Source organism: Amphibalanus amphitrite, unplaced genomic scaffold (assembly GCF_019059575.1).
Source record: "Amphibalanus amphitrite isolate SeventyFive unplaced genomic scaffold, NRLGWU_Aamphi_draft 000084F_arrow, whole genome shotgun sequence".
NCBI classification, from domain to species: Eukaryota; Metazoa; Arthropoda; class Thecostraca; order Balanomorpha; family Balanidae; genus Amphibalanus; species Amphibalanus amphitrite.
The window spans coordinates 1-7,656 of NW_024881580.1; positions in this window are offsets into that span (position 1 = coordinate 1).

Below are 7,656 nucleotides of genomic sequence, written 5' to 3' on the forward strand. Positions count from 1 at the left end.
AAAATAAAGACTTCAATGCGTTAATTATTCGATGTATGTGGCTTCAATTTAGCAAAATGTACAACCCGACGGCTCAAACTTAAATATAATGTTATATGTTATGTCATTTTTATGTTTTCCATGCTAGTTATATAAAGGTCAATTACACTAGAAAAGCGTCTGAATAAACGAGCAAGCTGAACATTTTCATCTTTCGTAATCAAGATTTGTATGATCTTTTATATCTCTCATCCTGAAAACAAGTGATAAAAACTCAAGCTTACAATATTGTTGACTAACCAAAGCTTTCACTCAAAACAGTTCTTACTTTGCTAGTCTACAGTCCTCTGGGCATGGGCAAGAAATATTTTCGAATAGACGGGCCAATTTGGAGAGTGGTGCTTAATGTGCTCAAGCATTGCAAACGGTGGCCCATTAAGCCAGAGTTGTACAGTCTGCCACCGAACATCCTCGTAGATCATTTTCGTCAGGAGAAAGCAGCGAGGGCAGAAACGGCTCAAATGGAAACTTCGCCACCGTTCGCCACACGCTTCCTACTAAGCTGCATAATGAGTGATTCACATTAAAGTAGCCCTTTTGTCTTCTATTTCTCTGACGTAACGAACACAGACGGAAACATCAGTAGCTCACAATTGTGTTAGGTTATTTCCTCGTTTCTTCTCTCCGTTAACATATTTTTTAGCATTTGCTTTCCTTGTATTTACAAGACTTCATTGCACAACAGGGCACAAACAATATAAACCATGAGTTGTTAACAGTGATCCAATTTTATACAATAAGGTGTGGTTCTTCAAGGATGGAAAATCAGAAAAAAGGTGATTGATTGATGGTTAGAACCGTTCCCACGGATAAAGCCTTCCGTTCGCGTTAGCTCAACAAATGTCGCAATCAGTGAATATCTAACAGACAACTGTTAACGACACTACGCAGGCCAGGTGCCGTCTGCGTGGCGCCGGGCGACCATCATGGAATAGGTAAACTTCGATTGTGAATATGGCCACAAAAATAAGCTGGCACCCGTGACTCCTACCCCTACACTTAACCCGTGATTCTGTATACGGCCTGCTGGTTGACCATAAATTTTAATTTGGATGATTTGGAACATCTTTAAAATTCATTGAGCATAGGTCAATGAATTTTGTGTAACGAGTTCAAAAAATGCAGACAAATCAGTGACGAAACAAAACTTGGATTAATTTGCAAGAAACCACTATCCTTATTCTTTTTCAATTCTACCCAATCGAATATCTATGGCGACAACAAGCAAAAGCAGGTGGGATTTTTTTTTTTTGCTTTAAGTAAAACCATTATACCTCCAGTCCAGATGTTTATAAAAATATCACTTACTGAGAATCCAACAATACGCTAAAGCAAGTTTATGTTCGTATTTTTCTTACCAAAATGACCGATTCTCACATTTGCTTACACATTAGGGAGTCAATCAAATAAACTGGAACTGCAATATTCGCTTTCTGAGATCTGCTTATTTCTGATAACTGCCTCAGACATGATATTTAACATTAATTAGAGCATATATTCATGGAACTAAACATGAAACTTGTATGAAAAAGACATACGTATTACACAGCAGTAATGTAAAATACGTTAATCTAATTGAAGTTCAAGTAATATCGGCAAAAGTAGTAGGTACCTAATTAAATGCAAGCATTGCTAATTTTCAAAAATGAGAACAAATATTAAAGTGAACTTTTGCGATATTCGATGATATTCGCACTGACATTTCTTTTCATACGAAAATTAGAGAGGTAATGATATTAAAATGCCTCGTTTGATCCATTCTCTTTACTGAGATTTCATTTTGTATTGCTGATTGGTATGTTTTTTTATTCATGCATCTAATTTGATGCAATCAGCGAATTATTGTCTGCTAAATCAAAATCACATAGACGTCCATACATATAGCATAGCATAGCAAGCCTCCAACGGCTCCACTAGCTTCGCATGGCTTTCCCACGCCATCGCTCAGTATCTGGCCTTTCTGGATGCGCCTCTGGCGTGTGCCGCTCTCCGGGAGCGGTGATTGGTCATCTGCCGCCACTCTGGGACGCTGATTGGTCACATCCGGTCACGTGCCGCCTCTCCGCGCTGTCACACACACTGCACACGGTCTCCGAGGTGCCACGGGGTTCGCGCGCGCGCGGCACTTACCGCCAGTCGCATGGTGGCTGAGGATGGCGAACTGACTGCGGCGTCGGCCGACCGGGCCGTCTATATATGGCCTCGGTAGCGTGCCGCGACACCCGCGAATCCTCCGGCCGTCACTGGGCTGATGGCCCCCGATAGCCAGTGGCGACTCCAGAGCCAGGAAAACGGACAGACGGAGCACTCCCGGATCAGACCGAGGTCCTCGCGCGCTCCGTCCTTCCCCACAGAGAGAATATCGTCCAGCGCGAACTCTTCAGCCAGCCCATCTTCTTCTCTGGCCGAAGCGCGCTGGTCAGCTGATATGGTCACAGAGTCGAGAGCGTCACACCCCTGTTGCAGGTCCGCGCGGTACCGGAGGCGCCCTGGGAGCGTCCTGGTCCGCCCGGTGTCCGGTTTTCCTCCTGTCCACCCCTGCACGTCCTGACTGGGCAGTGTCGACGTGGTTTGGTCAGGGCGACCGACACCCACACTAACTGATACTGGACACACTATCAGGGCTTCATGAAAGGGAGGCAGCTGAAACACAGTTCAGTCGATTAAAACTGCACCCGACCAGTCGCACCGTAGCACCCAACTCAACTGATCAGCCACAGAAAGAGTAAACGCAACCGACCAGCACCGCAGGGGCAAACTCAACCGACCATCCACAGAGGGAAGTAAGTTAACTGATCAACCCCAGGAGGAGACGACTGAACTGGCCACGGTACCAGTCTCTAAAGGATCCAACTCAAAAGATCAACCCCCAAAGAAAATTATATTATTCGGCCCAGGAAGAAAACCCACCCAACCGAATCACCAGGAGGCAACTCAAACGACCAACCACAAAGAGAGCAAAGTCTCCCGACCAGCCAGAGACGAAGCAAACTCAACCGACCTGTTACATAACGAGTAAGCTCGGGCGATTAATTCCAAAAGGATCCAACTAAAAAGACCAGGCCGCTGGCTAACTCAGTTCGAAACCTCAGTTCAGAGCACACCGCTCTCATCCACACTGTTCTATTGCTCAGTATCCTTCGTTGTTACATGCTGTCCTTAGGACAGAAGTTTTAATGCTAGGAGCGCTGTAACTTATAGTATATCAGAACATAACGAATTAGTGCTAACAGATATCACGCTTAGTTCCCTTTCATGCATACCGTTCTGATGCTAAGTGCTTTTATACAGAGTTATCAGCAAAGACGCGCGCGGCTCATCAGGCAGAAGATATCTATCATCATGCCACTTTATGCGTTACCTCTGCCACTCTGTGTACGAAAGAACTCTTACTTCGCAGAGGTAGGCCTTTCTTTCTTGCTGAAACAGTCGATGTTATAAAAGAAGCTTTTTGCCGCTCCAGAGGGAAATCGCCAATCGTTAGCAAAAGATAAATCGCTTCTTTCAACCAAACCAATCAATACTTCTTTACAAGTTTTGCTGCAAATGTATCAAACACTTTTTGTGTCGCCGTATGTTTATTACTTTGTTTTATATGAAAATTGCATTTTATTTAGATCAAAGTCATTTCAGAGTAAAGTTTCGTTCATTTTATGAAAAGGTAACTGGAAGATGACCACCTTGCCTGTGCCATGTCTAGTTAGCTCTTCAACGGCACCACATGTCTTTAGGGACGGTGCCCGTTTTCAGTCGCGACCTTCCTTTGCACGGTGTACAGGCCCACGTTAGCAATAAGCAAGTGGTGAGGCTGGTGACAACCACCGACATCTGTGAGACTGTCCGGGCTGGGTGATCCTGTGATGTTAACCGATACTCAGCAGTCGCCGGTGAGACTGCCGGTACTCGTCTGTTGTTGGTGAGACTGCCGACACCTCTCATTCACCGGTGAAACGGCTGACACCCCTCGGTCGCCTGTGTAGGGAACGACGACGGCCCGGTGACGGGACATCCGCGTCCCACCACGTGCTGTCAGCGGTGGCTAAAGGAAAGGACGGGGCACTACCACGGCACACCGGGAAACAACCGACCTCGTTTGCGTTTGACAGTGCCGAATCAGATAACGCAGTTCCATTGCGTGGAATGGGCTCATCCGTTAAAATATGTAGCGTAGCGGTATCTATTCGGTATGTGTGATTGGGAAATCTAACTGTTCAGTTATCATAGTATTATGCTGGTACTATTGAGCATTGTTTAACGACATCAAATGAAATGTTTTGATTCAGACTTTTGTTTTCTTTCCTCTCCCAATGCATGAGCAGATTCAGGATTAATCTATATTTACATTGAAAGTGAAGCATAAGTGTCTATTTGTCTAGGTGATAACGATAACATCTACTTGCCAATTATTATTTCTTTAACTCTATTATTAGATACAAATGATACTGATAATGAATATTCTGCAATCTGCACGAGCAGGTAAGAAGATGCTAAAAAGCGGAAAACAACTGACCCCGTTGATAGCCTGATGCCGGTGGTTTCGAATATTCCAGCAGGGCATTTGTATTGTCTGGGCCGTTATTGTTGTGCAACACCTTCTCGTTTATCCAACCTGCAATGCCCACTCGTCCTTCCTTTGTTCACATTCTGATTGCATTTCTCGGTACTGTCGCTATCATTAGCTGTTAAGGCACTCCTTGGAAGAAGGAAGGGGAAATAATTGAGTCGTTTGACGCATCGGTGACCTTTGTATTACGCTGAGGGCTCAGAGCGTCAGCAGTCGATTGTCAAGGATAATCAGTAACCCTATCAAATGCGTCAGCGCTGCTGATAAGTGTGGTATCATTGCTGATCAACAGACATTACTAATGCACTCTGGGAAAGGAGTACATGCACATTGGCTGGAGCTGCTGCAGTAAGTATATTTTTTATGCTGCATCACTACGGTGAAACATCGGTCGGTGCCAACCGCCACGTAATTCGAGCATTACAAGTGAAAGAGAAGTTCCGTCATCAAGGTCATCATCACGTCAAAGACCGGAAAATAGAAAACATTAAGCATGCTACTGTGTCTTGAGAACGTCTCATTAGATACCGGTGACTTTGAACATTAAAAAAAAAAAACTTAACATGAGCTGGTTAGCTTGAAGAAACACAGCCTTTCATTTGCTCTGGGTTGATGACGAATCTCGTATTTTTTCACAATATCTAGCATGTGTGATTGCTTTCCAGCATTTGCTTCAATGCCATTTACGCTCAGTGATACCTACCTAGAGGTCACCCACGGTTGAATGTTCGGAATATCCGGCCTTGCTTATGATAACTCCATCAAAAGTTTGTGAGGAAAGCGGGATTGTTACAATTGGGTCGTAGCAGGATAAACGTACGTTGGATTTTAGATACGGCTCTTTGGCAACATGCAGCTTGTGCACGTATTTACGGACCTCTTGCTTTGCTCTAATCTGTTTCGCTTTCCTCTATCTGGCAATCTTCATCGATAATCTTATAGTAAGCACTGTAAGTCATTAAAAATATTCATGAAGTCGAACTTTCCGCTGTGGTTGATACGGCAGGTCTGGGCATCATTCAGTAGCTAAATGACGGGCTGGTATGTACGTAGGGGAGAGCGGGGCCAGTTGAACCACTTTTTATATATTGACATGCACAGCGAGATCTAGTTGTCATATCGAAAAATGCACAATGCCATGAAAAAATATGTTCTTTTGGCTTTATTTTAAGATATGTAAAACTATGTTTCAAACATATTTTGCTGCCAAACGCACGCTTATAAAACAGCTCTACACCCGTTTCAAATGACCCCGATGCGAGGGTCAATTGAACCAGCCCATGGGGTCAATTGCACCTATCCTTAACAATGGGATGTTTTCCTCTTTAAGGCCACTTTCTTAAGGAGATATTTTGTCCGGTTTACTTTTCCAAATGCTACATTCAATAGGTCGTTGGAAAGCTAAAAGTGCAAAGTTCCTCATAATAGGTGACATAAAGTACATAGACTATGGTAAAATGGGCGGATGAGGAAAATGAGAAATATCTCAGGCTATAGTGTGCTTTCAAGCAAAAGGCTGGAGAAAAAGGGGTCAAAAATTGAGCTCTATTAAACTACTATTTCATTTTAAAAGCTCATTTCAAAGGTGGACTATTTCCTTTAATGTTTACAGCCCCTGAACAATAACCATTGCAAAGGTCACCGGGGTCCATTGAAACGGCCTGTGGCCCTGTTTCAACTGACCCTCAGAGAAGCGTTTCAATTGACCCCATCCGCTCCCGCCATCTCGCACGCGCCGTAAAGCACCTGTCAAACGAGCTGGAGGGACGGCATCATGCTGAATGAAGGGCCAAATAAAGTGTTATTCCGGAGCCAGGAGTTCTTCTTTCAGCAAACAAAGGTATATGAGATATCACAAAATATTCATAAAAACGATTTCTCCCAAACGCCCCTCAAAAACACAAAAACAAGTGTCAAATCAAAATTACCGTCCGTTTGCCGCCTAAACGCCGTTGACAAAGGAAGTGGTCGAGCGCGGATGCGCAGTGGTGTCGGCAACGCCATATGTTGCATACTGTTGAAAATAAAGCCATGTTTCATCTGACCCCGTGTTTCAACTGGCCCCGCTCTCCCCTATCTTCACATTAGTGTCATGCGGGGCAGCTGATGTAGATAGCGCAGGTGTAGTTACCTACCACCTACCTTGGTTGTTTTCTCTTTTGGCGGAAACACGGTCTCGACTTCCCCTCCTCGCTCGCCCAGGTGTCTGCGTCTGCCGATTCCTTCTTGCGTAGCTGAAAGACGCCCCGAGCGGAGGGGAAGGAGACTTGGGAAGGAATGGGGTGACGGTGGGGCGGTGGGTGGGTCTGTTAGGATCCTAGTTTTACTCTCGCTGATGCACGTTGGTGTGGAACTCGTTCGGCGTAGGAAGACTATGGTGGTGATGTTTGCCAGCGTTGCCTTTCTTTCACGGATTTGTTTTCTTGTTGGATTTTGCTGCTCACATATCGATTCACACATACATCACTCGCACTCAAGACTGAACAGTGAACATTCAACTCGACTAATGTGCCCCGCGCCCTTGCCGACGGCTCGCCGGCGGGCACCCGACTCCGTCTCCCGGCCGGCCCGGGCGCGGCGCCGCGGCGCGGCCGTCCCGGTTACCTGACCCGGCCGGCCAAAGGTCGGACCGGCTCCGGCCGCCGCTATCAGCCCGCGGCGGGCCCGGGGAGGGGTGTTGTTCTTCCTAGGGGTCGCCGCAGTCTGCCCCGCCGCAGTCTGCCCCGACACTAATGTTCCGTGATTATCGCCGGCTCTAATACGGTCCCATTAGTGTCATGCGGGGCAGCTGATGTAGATAGCGCAGGTGTAGTTACCTACCACCTACCTTGGTTGTTTTCTCTTTTGGCGGAAACACGGTCTCGACTTCCCCTCCTCGCTCGCCCAGGTGTCTGCGTCTGCCGATTCCTTCTTGCGTAGCTGAAAGACGGCGTGTCTGTCCCGTGGCAGCGCATATCCATCGACGTCACCCATCACCGCGGACAGAACTACCTCACCGTCATTGACTGTGGGCCATCGCGCTTCTGCGTGTGGCGCTCGCTGCGTCGCGCCAA